Genomic DNA, 19,704 nt, shown 5'->3' on the forward strand with positions numbered 1-19,704 from the left:
ACCTCTTTGATAGTTCAGTATCCTCTTGCCCCAACGGCATCAACAATTCGGGTTTTAAGGGGGAAACGTAGCAACTTGGAGAAAAACGAAACAACTTTGCACACACCGCAACTCAATATTTAAAAGTTTGAAGGAAAATATTAATTCTTTGTTAATTATTATATACTATAACATCCTGGAACACCATTATCAAATAACAGTGAAAAGTTTGTCTTAACCACCGCCCATATATTATATATACACACTTCACACGTATTCTTGCTCACTACATATCAATTATTTGACAATCACTGGGGAGTCCGGCTCCACCACCATTCATTTATTAAACAATGTCGAAAAAATGAAGGACATTCACTTATGACGAATTATGCAATACGTATTTCAATTGCATCCAGTTAAGACGTCACATCATTTTCACAATAAGGCTCTAGACAGTCGGTTCAGCTAATGGTCATTGAAGTCAAGCGTTATAGAAAGTAGATCTCTTTTTGATAAAGGACATGGAAAATGTATTTTTTTACTTTTATTTCGAAATAAATGTGAAGCAGATGCATAACATACATTAAATACCCGAAGCCTTTTATGTCTGAAGAGTGGTTTTTAACTAGAAACCCTCTACCCAGTTTGATCGGGTTGGCACAAAACACCATGTCGAACACTCGATGCTAAATTGAAATCCAGTCCACGCTCATTTCACTTTCCTTTTCCCAGTCCTGTTAACACACAGAAGCATACGAGATAGAAAATATGGTTCAATTTATTAAGCCATCAATGAAACAAAACAAAACTCATCACCATGGGAGAGTTCAACTTCAACTTCGGAAAAATGAACCATTTTCTTCACATGAAGTGCCAAATTTTATAAATGCAGTTGCAATTGAACTTAACACGCTCAACGAAATTGCATGAGATATATTAACTGTATCCCTATTTACAAAGCTTTGATATTGCTTGTACTGAAACGTGAACGAAGGACGTCTACAAACGGCACCTATTTAGGGATATATTTATTCCCATTAAATAAGAAGGTGGGTTGTGGGTGTTCGGAGTCATTTATTTGATATTCCAAATGACTACATGGAAAATGTATCTATATGTCAACCAAACAAGTCGGGAAGCCGAAAGCTAGATGGTTTAGGTGTAGAAGGTTTGGTGTTTCCCTATGTGAGAAACTTTCAGTCAATGACAATTCAGTATGTACACACGTAGTTAAAAATTCAAGTGCGCTCTACCTTTTAAAGAGCCATTTACCCAAAGATTTTGATCTGGAAAACATTGTATTGATAACAATCAACTTCATACGATACAATGGTGAAGGAATTGACCCACAACAAATACAAACAACTTGGGAAACCGGAAGAGAGACGGTATAAAAGGTTTTGTCTTCATCCTATGTGACGAACTCTCAATGCATGTTTTTCCAGACGTGCATCCAAACCCCAATATATACATATGTACATACACAATAAAGACATAAATATTATGCTCATCCTAAACAAACCGATTTTACCAAATTCTGTTGCATACATATGTATGTACGCATCTAAATCCATCTAACGCATATTCACGCATTTCCATTTTACTAAATGTACAAAAGCATACGTATATGTATGTACAGGAACTAAATACCTAGTTGCTACTGACATACGCACATGTCCATCGTATTGAACAATACCCATCAACTTCATTAGAACATATATATTAGGTTGTTGCATATGAAATGGCCGATTTGGCAATCAAGTGAAATTAGTTGCGATTTTGCTGTATCAAACCACGGATAATGAAATATAAATGCTCCTACATTTAATCAAGGAGTCATTTCAGTTTTGACGATCATTGTGATAACAGTGAATAAAAAGGAAAGAAGGATGGAAAAGAGCCAAGAACGTATACTTTTTCTGTATGAGTTTAAACTCGGTCATAAAGCAGCGGAGACGATCAAGAACATTAACAGCGCATTTGGAGCTGATACGGTAACCGAACGACCACACGGTGGTGGTTCGAAAAATTCCGGTCAGGCGAGGTAAAACTTCAAAGTGAGCCACGTGGACATTCAGGATCATCGATTGACAACGAGCTGCGTTTGGTAGTCGAATCCGACACACTTCAGTCTGTGAGGGACATTGCAGAGAAACTGGGCGTGCACTATTCACTTGCACTTGCACTTGCAATAACTTGGGAAGGTGAAAAAGCTCGACAAATGACAAAAATTGAGTATTCAACAGCCGAGATTAGTCAACAGAGATCGTGTGATAGTTCACTTTATATGATAATACAGCTCTTAGAATGCAATAAATTTACGTGAAATGCAAAACGTTATCCCTCTACAACTGTTAATAATAGTTGGATTAATGGGCCCTCACTTTCCTTGGTTTCACTTAGTGTTTTATTTAGCACAAAAAGATTCTTCATAAATAAAGTTTAATATTTCGTTGGAATGTCAAGTATTCTCATTAATTATAACGTCAGCATCTTATTTGTATGGCTTGAGATGAACTGAATTTGCGCGAAATGGATAAGTGGGAACTGTTATAACTTTGATACTAGTAACCACGAAACTTAGTAGGATTAATTCTCTATGCTGGTACACAAGTACTCCTAGGATGAACTTTTAAGTGGCGTCAAAACTAAAATGTTGAAAGTACTAACTGGGACCTTTCTTTTAATACCTCACATGAGCACATTGGATGAAAAAAACCTTTACATTCCCCGTTTGCATGAATGGAGACCTTCGCTTTAAACTCCACATAAATGTGTGTCACTCACTGTAAGCGCTGGATTTCATAGTTCCCATATATATGTTCACTAAACTTCGTTTGAATCGGTGTAGCCACTTTGGGGGAAAAGTGCATGTGACAGACATAAAGATAAACAGTGAGTTAATTTTAATAAGGTTGTTGTTGTTGTATTTAAAACCTTAAAAAATAACACTTCTTCGAATTTCCCAATTCCCATTCCACTATCATATTTCAGTCAATAGTCCCAATCGTGTAATTATCCTTGTTTCCAAATCATTTGCGACAGACAGATAGGAAGACAGAAAATTAAATCGATTGAGGCTGGGCGCTTCAGGTATGAAAGGTTTTGTTTACTTCTTCTGTGAGTATATTTAAGTGTAGAACTATCCCATTTGTATAGGGGACAGAATATAGCTATTCTCACCAATAGCCAAGCAGCGATCAAGGCACTTAGGTCCAACCAGGTGAACTCTAAACTGGTATGGGAATGCTTTGAGAGACTGAATACACTCGGCTCGTCCAACAAGCTCTGGATACTTTGGATTCCAGGCCATGCTGGGTTGGAAGGCAACGAGGCAGCGGACGAACTAGCCAAGAAGGGAGCAGGAACGCCTTTACACGGGCCAGAATCCTCCTGTGGAATCGCAAACGGTTTCATGGCTATGAATCTAAGAAATGAAGAGGAACGGTTGAGGGAACTATACTGGGCGGGGCTACCGGGGATGGAGCAGTCCAGGGTGCTTATTGGGGGATACGAACCCATACGCACAAAGGATTGCTTAAACCTCACCAAAAAGAACCTCCGAATCATAGTGGGAATTCTCACTGGACACTGTCGGCTGAACTATCACCTAGGGAAACTAGGGATATCTACGGACACTGCCTGCAGGTTTGGTGAGGAGGGGGACGAAACCTCTATACACGTGCTGCGACAGTGTCCGGCACTTGTGCAAAGTAGGACGAGGCATCTGGGAGAACACTTAATACCAGATGCAAGACTGAAAGATCTAGAAGTAGGGAACATACTAAAATTTCTAACGGTTATAGGCCTGCTTGAGATACTATGATCAATAGGTACACACAGGTATATTTTATACTAGTACCAACTTCTATAACTCTGGGACAAACTTAAGGAGGGTTTTACTCAATTTCCCCAGAAATATAGTAATATACTATTATTTACTTAATTTGGACGGATATCGATCTGGACAGTATTTTGACGCCTAGGTACCATATAGAGGGGGCTTCAGGATTCTTTTCAAAATTTTCGGTTGGGTAGTTTCTGAGAATGGGTCCGTTAAAGAAATCATCACTTTCCATCCCTCCCACTCCCCGCCTTTCTAATTAATATCAAAACTAAGACCGGTTTCAAAAAGTACTAATCGAGACCTTTCATTTGATACCCCACATGGCTATATTCGGTGAAAAAAATTGTACACCACCCTTTTACATGTATGGGGACCCCCTAAATCTCAACGTAGAAGGATATCACTGGATACCACTGCATGTCTGGGCGTTCACAGTAGCCACCTTCTCACAGCCGTTTCTGAGAAAAGTGTGTCTGACAGACAGACAGGCAGACATTGAACCGATTTTTATAAAGTTTTGTTTTGCAAACAAACCCTTAAAAAGGAGACAAAAAACACGTCACAAAATTATGCGTGGTGATCATCACCTGACTTCGAATAAATCGCTTATTATCAACCATACATATATATAGAGAATACATATTTGGATATACCAATATATACATATATCCAAGCCATAATGCTAAGATTGTCATCTGAAGAAGGTGCAACTACTCAATAGGCTAGGTGAGAGAAACTATTTGCCAATCAAATTTTCCATTGATTTGTCAAATACTAGATAGAAACAAGTTGCATTTGTAAAATAATTGTGTGCATATACACATATAACATATCGATTGTTTCAGGTTGTCTAATCTCATAAATAGGCCTTGACTTTGAACACTGATTTGTCAGAATATTTATTTTCATTCAGCAACAACTGGCGCATATTTATTACAAATAACCTTGAAGGTCACTATATATGGGTATCGTTGGGATAAGCTGAACGCACGCACGAGAGGTAATAATCAAAACCGGCTGAACTACGACTGTTTACAAACAAATTTTAGATTTTTAGCTGGAAATAACATAAAAAAATTTCAATTAGATCATATTCTTCTCTGCGAACATCTAATGTATAATGTTTGTATGTATTCCCAGCGAAAGGAAAAAATCGATTTGGTTCATGAGAGCTACCCAAAAACATTAGGTCACCAGCACAAAGCCTAGTAACAAGAGAATACTTTTAGTTGAATTCTTGTGTTTTGTGACCACAGTGATGCTAATTTCAACCTAATGAGACACAAGCTTTGGAGCCGTGTGGGCAATTGTGAGAATATGTGCCTTTCAATGTGCTGCAATTCTAATTTTGGGCAAACAAACTAATTTTTGAATCATTCTTTTAGGAGTATATATTACAAAAAGATCATAAAAGCACGTTGTCTCAGAAAGAACACATGCATATTTGTGATCGATACATTTTTTGTTGGTGAACACTTTCCCCGCTATATGTAACACACACAGGCAGGCTCATAAAGAAACACTGGCTACCCAACCATCTCATATACTATAATATAAATTTTCAGCGTACTAAATTATTTATCAGTGAAAGATTCTCCCTTGGCTTTAGATCAACTTTCCGATTGATAGCAATCCAAAGGAAGAGCGACAGCAACTCAAGGTGACCAGACAGTGTGCCTCTATCTGAATACATACACAAATCCACGGATATGATATATGTACAATATAGATGAAAACTTTCTTTCTGAAAATTTCTTACTTTCCGATTATCCGGCTTGCCAATTCGAACAGGTATTTGTTGGCTAAAACTTGTTTGTTTTTATTCTAAATTGCATATGGCTCTTCTGAGTAAAAATAGATAGGTGAGTAAGCTTTCGTGTAAAGTGAAAATACCTAACTTCATGGCTTTCATTATAAGCGCAATAATTGCTATTACCAATGAAAAAAACTTCTTTATATTGGACAACTGACTATGATTGTTTCGATTTTTGGTCGATTTTCAAAGGAATTTAAAGTGACTTTCAAAGGAATCTAAAATTCCAACATAGATATAGTGAACAAAATTGAAATACGGACACCGTCGTAAGAAATACATACGTAAGTGTTCAGAAAAACGGATCTGTATGTATTTTGTAGAGCCGGTGGGTTACACTACGAACAAAATTAACGAAGCGGGGATGAAACCCTTACTTTCAGCTGATATTCACATTCAAAGTTTTGAATTTGCAAAGCAGCGACAACTTTGACATATAATAACTTTGTTAGGAATAGTGCGATTTTCACCAAACTTCGTAGGATAATGCTTTATATTATATCCTATAATGTTCGTGGTATTAGGATGAGCTTAATTCGGGTTTTGCAGTCAATTACTAAAAATTGAACAGATATCGGTATGGAGGGTATTTCGGAGCCTAGGTGCCACATATTGGTAACCTCGTGACTTTTTTTGCAGACATTTCGGTTGGGTAGTTTTTGAGAATGGCCCCCTTAAAGAAATGATCACTTTGGACCGCCCGTACTTCCCACCTTTCAAACAAATGTCAAAACTAACACCGGCTTCGGAAAGTACCAAGTGAGACTTTTCATGACTATATTTTATGAAAAAGAATTCACAACTTCCTTTGGCATATATGAGGGCCCCCTCTTCTAAAATTTGATGTAGAATTATGTAACTCAATATATGCGTGAATGTTTACAGTTCCTACCTTTCCGCCAAATTTGATGTGAATCGCTACAACCGTCTCCGAGAAAAATGATTGTGACGGACAGACAGACAGACAGTAAACCGATTTTAATAAGGTTTTGTTTTACACAAAACCTTAAAACTGGCTAGTAGAGCTTAAAGTTAAAGCTTTTAACCTCCGAATTCTTTCACTCAAGACTAATTGGCATGAAATTTGCGGTGGGGGTAGAGGATGTTATAAGAAACCAAAGTTATATAGCGCCGATATGCCCCTCCCCCGAGGAGGGTTTGTCACCAATTTTTTCTTCGAAATAAGCGGAAAACTCGATTAAATGGTCAATTCTAAGCAAAAAATGTTCAGTGAAAATTTTTCCTACAAGCAATAATTTTCGAGTTATTCATGTTCAAATATGTCGTTTTTCATCGAGAAAATGCATGTTTTTTAACGGTTTTTCACAAGTAATTAAAAAACCATGTATTTTCTGTAAAAATTAAGCAGAAACAAAGCATATTAAATAATAGAAAGAATGAATATTATTTGTTTGTAGGCGTAATATGGACGGAGTTATTTCTGGTCAAACATAAATCCATGTTTAAAAAAAAATAATATTTTCAAGGTCAAATGACGCAAAACTAGTAACTTTTCAATGTAAAGCTCTTTTAAAGTGCTTGGGAAAAGAACTCAGAGGTCGCATCCGATTTTCAGCTCTAATGACTGGACTGTACCTGGTATGAATATCTTTATACAGTCTTTACTCTTCGTGGCATGGATTCGAAAAGACGTTTCACCAAGTGTTGTTTTACTCGAAATGGAACGCAATCTAACAGGCTCTCCATAATATTACAACGCGAAGACTGTGGAGGGTTTTCGTGTACCTTCAGACAATTAAATAAAATGCAGATATGTACCGCGAAGCAAAGTCCGAGTGTCTTTTTCAATGAAGTTTTTCTTGAAAGAGATGGATTCAACAACGGTCTACGACAAGGGGATGCCCTATCATCCGTCCTCTTTAACCTGGCCCTCGAGAAAGTGATCCGTGATGCTGATGTAAATGCAAGAGGTACGATCCTCTTTAAGTCCACCCAACTACTGGCCTATGCTGACGATATCGACATATTGGGAAGAACCACCCGAGATGTACAAACTGCCTTCATCCAGATCAAGCAGGCGACAATCGGGGCAAGATCTTGGGCTGCACATCAATGAAGGCAAGACAAAATATATGGTGGCAACGTCAGCACCCAAGACGAATCAACCAACAACATCAAACCGCACTGGTCAAACACGAAGAAGAATAAGGATAGGAGAATACAACTTTGAGACCGTTGATAATTTCTCCTATCTAGGGTCGAAAATCACAACCGATAACAACTACGATGATGAAATCCGCGCACGGTTGTTGTCAGCCAACAGAGCCTATTTCAGCTTACAAAGACTGTTCCGCTCGAAACATCTCACCATAGGGTCAAAGCTCTTACTGTACAAGACAATAATCTTGCCAGTCGTCATGTATTCCTCGGAAACTTGGGTTCTTAGCAAGAAAAATTGCGAACTCTTGGCCGCGTTCGAGAGAAGAATCCTCCGAAGAATGTTTGGCCCCCTACATGAGGATGGACGATTCCGTAGCCTACATAACGACGAAATCTATGAGCGATACCATGACCGTCCGGTTGTGGATAAAATCCGGCTCAATAGGTTACGGTCGGCGGGTCACTTAATCCGTATGGATGAGAATGATCCCACCCGGAAAGTCAATATCTATTTTAGAAAAAGAAGACGAGGCAGACCCTGCCTAAGATGGAGCGATGGCGTAGGTCAGGACGCCAGACAGCTTTTAGGAATATCGAATTGGTGGACTTCGGCGCAAAACCGGGATGTCTGAAGTTCCTTATTAAGGCAGACCTAGACCGGATACCGGTTGTTGCGCCGTTGATGGTGATGATGCCATATGCATTGACCACAATAATTTTCGATTTTTCGATTGGGTACGATCTGAGAATGGATCCTTGTAGTAGTAACTGGAACGGAAAACAAGCCGAAAGTGATAATATTCAACTTCTAGGAGCGTTCCGTCAACGAACTAAATAGAAATAGACACTCACCAAAAGGTTCTGTCAACGTAAACAACGTTCATATTATAAAATAGGTAGTTTTGACGGTGCATCAACCGAATTGGTTTACAGTCGATTATCCATTCATATCTAGGTTTGTCAAAGATATTTGTAATCATCTGTGTGGTTATCCTGCTGGTAGCATTGAAAATTAAAACGAATTAAACTAAGAGAAACAATACAAAAGAACTGTATATAAGAAGAGACATACGTTCAGATAGTAAGCGTATTCAGTTTGGGTAAGCGTCAAAAAATTTATTTAACAAAACATTTCAATACTGGTGGTAATCCATTGTCTGGTGCCTCTTCCACTCAACGCCTTCACTCGCTTCTCCTCTTCCCTTCCACTTCTTCGCTCACTGGAAAACTTTTTTCTACCCATGTGAATTTTTCAGTGAAGTGAAATGAAAGCGTCAAACCTGGATGATGCGGCGGATAAATCCAAACATTCCGTGTGAGATCGTGTGAGAAATTGTTGTGTAGCAAACAGACTCCCGTTGTCAGCATGCTCTTCCTTTTATTCTAAATCGTCCTTTTATCTTGCCGTGTTAATGGTGTTTTCTTGAGTCAAATATTCAATCAAAATGATGCCTTTCTAGTCTTAAAACACGGACGCCATGTTTTTTTGGCTGTAATTGTAGTCTTGAATTTTTGGGCGGAAGATGAAAAAGTATGGTGTCACTGTTGAAAGTGTTTTTCAGTTTGAAGCGAGTAGTGCGCAACAACAGCTTCATTCTTACTGAAAATCTTAACTAGAGTTCTTCATTTCATAACAAGGTGGCGGATAACGACTTGGAATTTGCACTTCTCTCCGCGAGAAATTGGATCGAAATTTTACGAAAAAGATTATCCTCTTTATTTGTCGTCGGTATGGAGGATTAGATACCTTGTGCATGGACCACCATATTCATTTTCAGATATTGGATTGAGTAGAGAGAACGGGCCCTTGAAGTAACTGACCCTTTCCGGAGCCCCGTACTCGTCCCTTTGCAACCAATGTCAAAACTAATATCGATTTCGAAAAATACTAATCGATACCTTTCATTTGTACCCTATAGAACTATACTCGGCGAAAAAAAATCGTACATCCCCCTTTCCATGTATAGGGATCCCCCCCCCCTAAACGCAACGTGGAACTATGTTACTCATTGCATGCAATAGAATTCACAGGTCCCACCTTTCTCCTAAATTTCATATCAATAGGAGTAACAATTTATGAAATAATAGGTGTGACAGACAGACTAACAAATAGACTAACAGACAGCCGCACGGCCGGACAGACAGACTTTAACTCGATTTTAATAAGGTTTTGTTTTGCACAAATTACTAGTAGGTAAAATTTTGGCAAACGACGGGACTTTTGCTTCATCTTACTAATTTGTTTTTAGGGTTGAATTTCCTTAGTGTACACATGAGGTTCAATTTTATTTAGTTCCAATATTCTGTTAGAAATGAGAGAAGACATATTTTCCTTATTTTGATATTTGATACAAAGATTATGGACTCGAAACTTTATTTTTACTCTTTTCAAGCAATCAGGAGTGGATTTCCTGTACATACCGTCGTGATGATTAGGTGGGCCTTTAACTTTAGAAGACCATGGGAATGCATTTAAACTTCATAACCCTACGAGCACGGTTGTTAACCGAACATTTTTCTACTGAATAGAACTTGAACTATTGCAAGTCATTTGCGGAGAGAAACGAAAACGATCCTCTTTTGAGAATTCTAATAAATGCTAACAGAAAATAATACGTTTTCAACCATTTAAAATTATTTATAGGAAGTGAAACGATAAATGAATTATAGGTACATATCAATGACCAAGCAGCATTCAACATCTCGTTTAGCTAAATTATGGGAATTACTGCCATTGTTCTACTATAGAGGAGGACCCATGGATCTGCAATAATAATACTGCTTGACTAACAGAAACATTCCATTCAACATTCAACGGATCTTACTTATTTTAGAATTGAAATTTAAAAATCGTAATTACTAAACTGGGAAACTCACATTTAGATAAATAAATATATATGGACAACCTGTATACAAATCACAGCAGTAAGCAGTGGCGAAATGTTCCATGACAAAAGCAAGTTTTTTAGGGAAGTTAACAATTAAAATACAAATAGAACTGCATTTTAAAGCCCATATATAATATAATTTATTTTGCTTAAGGGGTTACATATGTAGAGTTGCAGTGGAGAATATGACAAGATTTTCTCGATTTTTTTTTCGACAGCATTGTAAATGCTTATTAAAAAACAGTTAGCAGCATCGAATAATACATATTGTAAGGTAGTTTAAGGAAGAAAAGATAAAAATGGCGGATCTACAGCTGTTTTCCAGGGGTGTTTTTTTAGGGATAGTGTCCGGCGGACGCGATACTCGGTGACGATTCATCCAAAATCGGAATTTAAAAAAAATTTTTGTTAGTCCCTGACCAAAGAATTTATCAAAACGTAAACTTTTAAAAAGAATGGTTGCGGTTTCAACATTTCACTTTTCAAGATGTTAATTTTCCGATTTTTACTTAAAAAAGCTAGCTATTATCATAATAAATAAATGGTTAAAGTTTGGCGATGATTGGATTAGTAGGTTTTCAGTAATTGTGTTCACCGCAAAGGCACCTTTACAAAAACACGGTTCTAAGATAATCATGGTTAAAGTTTCAACTTTGTATTTTTCATTTTAAAAATTAACTTATTTATTGACATCGAGTAGTCGATTCCAGAACCATACAGTATTTTTTCTGCAGACTCTGATACATCGATTTGATGCTGGCTACAAACCATTGTAGCCTTCCTTGCGGTTCCAACTAGTAACAGTATACACCTTAATAAAGGTTGGAAAGTCTATGCACAACTACACTGGAGTAACGAGGTAATGCGTTATAAATAGCTATAACTTCGGACCTAATGCTTCAATAGTTACCAAATTTGATGAGAATATTCTTGAGATAATGTACTTAATGAATTTAGAGTAAAAAAAATTTTAATTTTTCCCATCAGAAAAGAAATTTTGAATTTAATACAATCCTCCAGAAACAGATACGCTGAAGCGTAAACTAATCACCACAAATCAGTCAAAAACATTTACTTGACAAAAAACAAATATCCCACAGATGCATTTATCAACAAGAACAACAGAATTGACAATTTTATCAGAAGCTATTTAAACAAACGATAATTAAATTGATAAATCCGATACAGAATATTATACAAAGTAACCAAAGCAAATCAGTAGACAATGATAATATATTTAATCGAGAAAACAAGTATGTTTTCTGATATCACTGCACAGTAACCCAGTTTTGTGATAAGCTAGTTCCTATCAATTTCTTCACTTGATTCGTTTTTGTCTATACGGTGCAAAAAGACAATAATTGATAACATTCTTATGTGCAAAAAAATTTAAAGTCAGTTGGAGGTCATTGATCTTAATCAGGCCTGTCGAGAGGGGGTTGATTCCTCCCAAGCTCGGAATTCTCTTGGGGAACCGGAATAGGAATTTAAACTATAGATGGTAAGGATCTCGGTACTATTTTTACCCCTGGTTCTCTTTACGGTCCCAATCTTCATATACAGTGGATTTCCATAGTTCGTACATCGATAATTCGTATTTCCGGTTAATTCATACAAATTTGCCGGTCCCCAGAGTCAATTCTCTTTACTTTGCACTCTCGATAATTGGTAATCTTGATGTTTCGTATCAAATCGTCAGTCCCTTGACGATACGAATTATCGGGATTCTACTGTATATAAAAAGTGTTTCAGATACTTCATTCACTTCTTTCACTGATTGAAAGCCCCAGCGAAATTTATCTGTAAACTGGTGAACTATAGCCGGTTTGAAGTTTCTACTATAGTCCATACACTTTTGCTATGAGTACAGTTTTTAAGGTTTTGTTTGTAAAACAAAATCGGCTTCAAAACCAAAAGCTGATTCGGAACGTACAGTCAAGACCCTTTCAGTTGATGCCCTACATGAATATATTCAGTGAAAAGAATTCACACATCATATATGGGGACCTCTCCCCCCCCCCCCCCCCCCCCCCCCGCTTCAGTTCCACATAAACCGACGTAACTTACTGCATGTGTGAGCGTTAATAGTTCCCATTTTCCCACTAACTTTGATGTTAATCGGTAAAATAATTTCTGATTTTTTAAGGTTTTGTTTTCAACAAAATCTTAAAAATCCTTTCCCCTGCTTTGCCAAATCCTTTTCAAAAGGCTCTATGATGGATGGATGGATGGAAATATGGTAAGCAAAAAAAAATTAACAATAGAATGGGGACTTCCAAGTAAATACAAATACTTTTGGTTGGAACGTGGCAAACATTTTTCCATAGGAAAACCGCAGCGATCTATGAAAAATACGTTGTCTTGTTACAAAGCAATAGATACAAATAAATTGAAAATATTCTTAACTGCCCTAAACAATTACCTACTGTGTACGCCATTTCCCCTAGATGCTGTAAAGCAGAAATGCTAAGTCCAATATTCCAAAATGAGCCAATAGCATTTCAAGTGACAAGGTAAAAACAACTCTGCTTTCAAAATATACATAAGAGAAACAAGTTGAAAACCGGAAACTCAGCGCTACAGGTATAGAAGGTTTTGTTGATTTTTTTTCCAAGAATATTTGGCTACACGATGGTTGCACTCAGTGAATATACATATGAATATACTCAACATCAAATTCGATGTGCTACTGACATTTTACCTCGTGGACAGTAGTAATTTAACGCGAAAAGGGCCATTTTGACGTACGATAACTTTGTTAATGATAGTAGGATTTCCATAAAAATTTCCGTTATGATGCTTCATATTAAAGTCTATTGTACGGATCTAGGATGAAGGGGGTTCGCCCTCATGGCTACATTGTTTGACATTGAAGGTTTTGAGCATTTCTTTTGTAAGAATATTTGAGTGCAAAACTGTTCCATTTATTCGTGGCTCGTAATGTACATGCATTTAGCATGTCAGACAACTCAATTTAGTGTTTTGAATTGCACTAAATTGTTTGTCGTTGCGAAAAGTCGCCGTTCAAATCTCGCTGGTAGGAAGGGGACGACTCAGCTATGAATGAGTACCTGAGTCAAATTAGGGTAATGATCTCAGGGGAGCGCAATGCTGACCACATTGCCTCCTTCAGTGTACTGTAGTGTACGGTTATCGTCTTGAAGGAAGTACTTTAAAACGCTTCAAGGACTTGATCCGATTGAATTGTCCCGCCAACGATTATTATTATTTGAATAGATATCGATGTGTTCTATGGGATTACATTTTTGCAGATTTTTGGGTTGGATAGTTTCTAAGAATGGCTCAGTGAAAGAAAGGACCACCTCTTAACCGCCGAACTCTCTGGTTTAAGACTGATTTAGATATAGCCGTTTTACAGAAAAGTGCATATGGTAGACGGACAGGCAAACAGTAAACTGATATTAGTAAGGTTTTGTTTTAAACAAAATCTTAAATCAAAGAATAAACATAGATGAGCTGTGGCAAAACGTATACTGTTTCCACACAGTAAACCCAAAAATGTGAAAATAATTAGTGAATTCAATGTAGCGAATATCTGCTGCTGATATTGGTAATTTATATAGTTTATTGCAATCTAATTGATATAAAACAGAAATGTGTTTAGTTTAACAAACCAAAAAAATATGTTATTTTATTATACGTATACAAAAAATATCAAAATTGTCAATATTATTTTGACCGCAGCATTGCCAAGTGGTTCCTTGACCACTTGTCGATTTTTTTGTTGCAAAATATTACATGTCGAAAAAAGAAAAGCGATTAGACAACGCTGTGATAATCATTTAGGACGCGACTTGCTTCAAAGTGATTAAATCTAGAGAGAACATTTCGTGAGCGATCTGAATATGCATTGATTTGAAGGGGATGTGATTAAGTATGACTCCTGACACACGCGAAAGGGGCAGGACACTTTCTTTCTAAAACGAGCCTACCGTAAATTCCCCTTCAAAAATTGCTCTTCTACTACTTCCTTTGTTCGACAAATAGACCTTAATCAATCCCATTATGTGCTCAAATGAAGTTGAACGGTCTATCAGAAAGTAGTATGCGGTTGTGATTACATGCAAAAAGAAAAGCTGTTCCCACTTGTCAGGTTAAACCCAGTGCCCTTTTGAATTCTAACCAGGTAGAAATAGCTGAGCAGCAGAAGGGAATTAATGCTAATCGACCGTCACGTGGAATGCAGATAAAATGACAAGTCAACTGGATAGCACAGGAACCACTCACAACAGGTTTGGTTTCCAAATAGTGGAAATCATGCTAATTCCATTGAACACATGAAAAATAGATTCGTTCTGTTGTTTTACTATTACAAACCGGGGGGAAATTGTATTACCCAGTTGAGAATAATCTTATTTCAACAAATGCATTTTTCATAGAACAATAGATAATAGTCGGAGAGTGTAATTGGAATTTGCTTGCTTTGTGATGTAAACCATGGAAAAATTGCATGAACTCAACAAAAGCCTGGCATCATTCCAGATCACTTCAATACTTGTGCAGTATCACGGGCAATTTATTTTTTGTCCTTCAATCTGCCGAAAAATGGAAACTTCCACAGGCTAGCAACCTTTCCCCATATTCTGCATCCCCATGAACTCCAAATGGATACACGAATGACAAACAGGAAACAGAGATATGTATGTAAGAGCAATACATCAGTGGAGCTAAATATAAACTGATTACAGAAACACATTTCACAAGCTGCAAAACGCAGCTTCAACTTTATATCATCAGTTCATGCGAGATTCGAGGCCACGACGCTTTAATATCTACTTTCTTTGTCTTGTGGAGAATAAAAAAACTAAGATTTCCGTTCAACCCTAACGTTCGACACTTTATGAACTGGCGTACAACTGCTCCAAGTAATTCAATTACTTATCGTATTATTGCTTCTTTGTTCTACCTTTCCTTCTACCTTCTCTCTTCAGTTCTCCAATAAATGTTTATTGTTGAATTAATAAAACTAACATTTTTTAGATGCACAAACTATCACACTTTCCTTGGGGATTCAACTAATATCTTTAAAGGATCATTTCACACTCTTGGACTATTCACGATTTCTGTTACGCGGAATAAGCAGAACCGAAATTGACTAGTAAATGTAGTGTTGGGTTCAAAAAACCAATCTTTGATACATTATTTTTGGCGATCGTGATCAGCTGATTTATGCGCAATCGCGCTCGATTTTTTTCTCAAGGGGGAATCGCTGCCTCATTCCAAAATGAGAAAAACGTTGAAAACTCGCGGCGCAAAGTGTAAGAACAATTTCAAGTTCTTCTAGAAGCTAGCATGCGGGAGGATTGCCTTGATGAAAACAGAAATTTACATAAACAAACTCTTCAGTTTTTTGGCGCAGATTTTCCGTAAATGTTTTATTTCACTAAAAACAACAGTCGACCGAGCTTTCACTCCAAATTGACGCTATTATTTAATAAGTTAAAACCGCGCGGGCTTTACTTCCAAATAATATTAAATCGCGTCGTATCAGCCACTTAGGAAAATCGAAACTAAACAGGGGACAAACGTAGCATATTATTAAAAGAATGCCAGGAAAAAAACTTAATACGATCGCTGAGTAATATATGAAAATTCACGTCGTACATAGAATGGTTCCCACAGAGAGTTCAATACGTACATATGTATGTGCAAATGAAAATACGATACAAGATACTATACAGCAAACAAGATATAAAACAACGCAAAGCTTAAATGTGTAGCGCCGTACAGTGGACATCACATATTATTAACCCTTTTGAATCGATGGAATGATTCAACGTTCATTAGATAATAGCTAAATTCGACGAAACCTGGCAGATAACGAAATACTTGAGCTTATTGAGGCTCCCATGATCAGTTCTGCACTTATTGCATCCCGTTTTCGTATCACTGTTCAATTATCTATAACTTTTATTGATAAATGTGGGAGTTTTCACTTTTGTTAACGTACTGATTAGGCGAATGGCTTATTGATTCATTTAAAACCATAAGTGACATTGTATGCGATTTTCATACATACTAAACGAGCTACTACCCGATTATGGCTAGTTGATTTTCGAAAAATACAGTGGGTGTCCAAATTATTAGTGCCCCTTTTGAGAAAATATATAACTTCAGTTTATACGCAAGGAAAGGCAACAAACATGTTGCTAATTTTTATCAATTATTTATGTTGTCACAGAAAACCGATGTTACGAAGCCACGAAAGAAGCCTCGGACAGCATTTTCTCATGAAACGTGCGCTCCCTGTTTCCTGGAGAAGAGCCGCTACACCATATATTACAGCGGTCATCCAGTAACCCATGTGCTCGGAGTAGGTTTCTTAGTCAGCCAAGAAATGAAACCTACTGTTATCGGCTTTCAAAATATAAGCGAAAGGCTATGCACTCTGCGCTTGCGAGGCAAGTTTAGAAATATAAGCCTCATTAACGTTCACGCCCCTACAGAGCAGACTGCAGAGTCGGAGAAGGATACCTTCTACGAGGCAGTTGGGCGGACCCTCGAAGCCTGTCCCAAGTATGATATCAAAATCATACTTGGAGATTTCAACAGTCAATTAAGGACGGAACCAGTATTTAGGCGAAACGTTGGCTCCCATAGCTTACATAAGGATACCAATGATAACGGATTGCGCATTATCCAGTTAGCAGCATCACACGAATTGATTGTTGGAAGTACCTGGTTTGCGCGGAAAGCAGTTCACAAGCATACGTGGGCCTCTCCAGACGGGACCACTTTCAACCAAATTGACCACGTGCTGATTGAACGTCGCTACCCCTCAGCCTTGATGAATGTCAGAACATATAGGGGGGCCAATATAGACTCGAATCACTATCTCGTTGGCATGGTGCTCCGAGCTCGAATTACGACAACACCTACAATCCCATCTGACAATGAGGTGAGAGTAAATACTGAAGCCATCCACAACACAGCCCTCCGCAACACCTACAAGAGGGAAATGGTTACCGCAATAACCGCAGTCGACAGAGGTCCTGGAGATTAAGCATCAACAACCACCTGAAGAACGTTATCATTGATACGGCCACAAAGATACTTGGCCCCAGCCGCAAAGAAAGTCGGATCGGCTGGTTTAACGATGAATGTAAGCTAGCAACGAAACGGAAGGATGCTGCATACCGAGTAATGTTGCATTCTCAAAGAACGCGAGCACGCGCAGAGACTTATCACGAACTCCATCGAGCGGAGAAGTGATTTCACAGACGGAAAAAGGAAGCCTAGGAGAACCAACAAGTCTGTGAACTCGAAAAGTACAGGGAGAAACCGCCCCAGGCGCGGAAGTTATACCAACAAGTATACACAAGGATGCTCATCCTGCCGAAACAAAGAGGGAAATCTGGTTTCCGACAGAATGGACATATTGGAGCGACGGATTGAGTACTTTGATGAGCTAGAACAACCAGAACATCGGTGAGTTGAAGGTCCCGCCAACTGAACACGACGGACAAATACTGCCACCACCAAGTATAGGAGAAACAGTCCGTGCAATTCATCGGCTTAAAAATCATAAGTAGACAGGAGCCGATGGAATTACAGCCGAATTAATTAAATATGGGGCCGACCAGTTACACCAAGTGGTTCATCAACTTGCGCTCAAGGTATAGGACAGCGAATCAATGCCTGACGATTGGCAACGAGGCATTACCTGTCTCATCCATAAAAAGCGAGATATCACACAGTGCAGTAATTATAGAGATATCACGTTGCTGAGTACCGTCTATGAGATATTCTCCTCTATCTTGCGAGACCGGATAGCCCCATACGCCCAGAACTCCATTGGCCCATACCAAAGAGGTTTCACTCCAGGCAAATCAGCAACAGATCAGATTTTCTCTGTGCGGCAAGCGATGGAAAAACTGTTGGAATATTGGCAACAGTTGCACCATCTATCCATCGACTTTAAAGCCGCCTATGATAGCATAGCCAGGGTAAAACTGTACACGGCCATGAGAGAATTCAGTATCCCGACGAAATTGATAAGACTGACTAGGCTGACCCTGACCAATGTGCGAGACCAGATAAAAGCAGCCGGATCACTCTCAAGACCATTCGACAACAACAACGGTCTACGACAAAGGGATGCTCTATCATGCGTCCTCTTTAACCTGACCCTCGAGAAAGTGATCCGTGATGCTGAGGTTAATGCAAGAGGTACGATCCTCTTTAAGCCCACACAACTACTGGTCTATGCTGACGATATCGATATCATGGGAAGAACCACCCGAGACGTACAAACTGCCTTCATCCAGATCGAGCAGGCGGCGCGAGATCTTGGGCTGCACATTAATGAAGGCAAGATAAAGTATATGGTGGCAACGTCAGCATTGAAAATCAACCAACCAACATCAAACCGCACCGGTCAAACAGGAAAAATAAGGATAGGAGAATACAACTTTGAGATCGTTCTCCTATATATGGTCGAATATCACAACCGATAACAGTTACGATGAGAAAATTCGCGCACGGTTGTTGTCAGCCAACAGAGCCTATTTCAGCTCACAAAGACTGTTCCCCTCGAAACGTCTCACCATAGGGTCAGAGCTCTTACTGTACAAGACAATGATCTTGCCGGTCCTCATGTATTCCTGGGAGACTTGGGTTCTCAGGAAGAATTGCGAACTCTTGGCCGCGTTCGAGAGAAGAATCCTCTGAACAATTTTTGGTCCCTCACATGTAGCCTACATAACGACGAAATCTATGAGCGATACCATGACCGCCCGGTTGTGGATAAAAACCGGCTCAGTAGATTACGGTGGGCGGGTCACTTAATCCGTATGGATGAGGATGATCCAGTCCGGAAAGTCTATAAGGGCAATATCTATGGTAGAAAAAGAAGACGAGGCGCACCCTGCCTAAGATGGAGCGATGGCATAGGTTAGGACGCCAGACAGCTTTTATGGATATCAAATTGGTGGACCTCGGCGCAAAACCGGGATGTCTGGAGTTCCTTATTAAGGCAGGCCTAGACCGAATACCGGTTGTTGCGCCGTTGATAATGATGATGATGATTCATGTTG

At 38.6% G+C, this 19,704-nt stretch overlaps 1 protein-coding gene across 2 annotated transcripts in view; it reads right to left on the bottom strand.

Annotated features, from left to right (window-relative positions):
• Nucleotides 1-19,704, bottom strand: part of LOC119653442 — a 130,688-nt gene that overhangs the window by 88,539 nt on the left and 22,445 nt on the right. Inside the window, exon 1 of one of the 2 annotated variants that reach the window (XM_038058030.1) lies at nucleotides 15,641-16,210. The exons of the other annotated variant lie outside the window; for it this stretch is intronic. The gene's annotated coding sequence lies outside the window, so the exon portion shown is untranslated. Of the gene's footprint in view, nucleotides 1-15,640; nucleotides 16,211-19,704 lie in introns of those variants that run through there. 2 annotated transcript variants of the gene reach the window in all.

This window comes from Hermetia illucens, chromosome 4 (assembly GCF_905115235.1).
Source record: "Hermetia illucens chromosome 4, iHerIll2.2.curated.20191125, whole genome shotgun sequence".
NCBI lineage: Eukaryota > Metazoa > Arthropoda > Insecta > Diptera > Stratiomyidae > Hermetia > Hermetia illucens.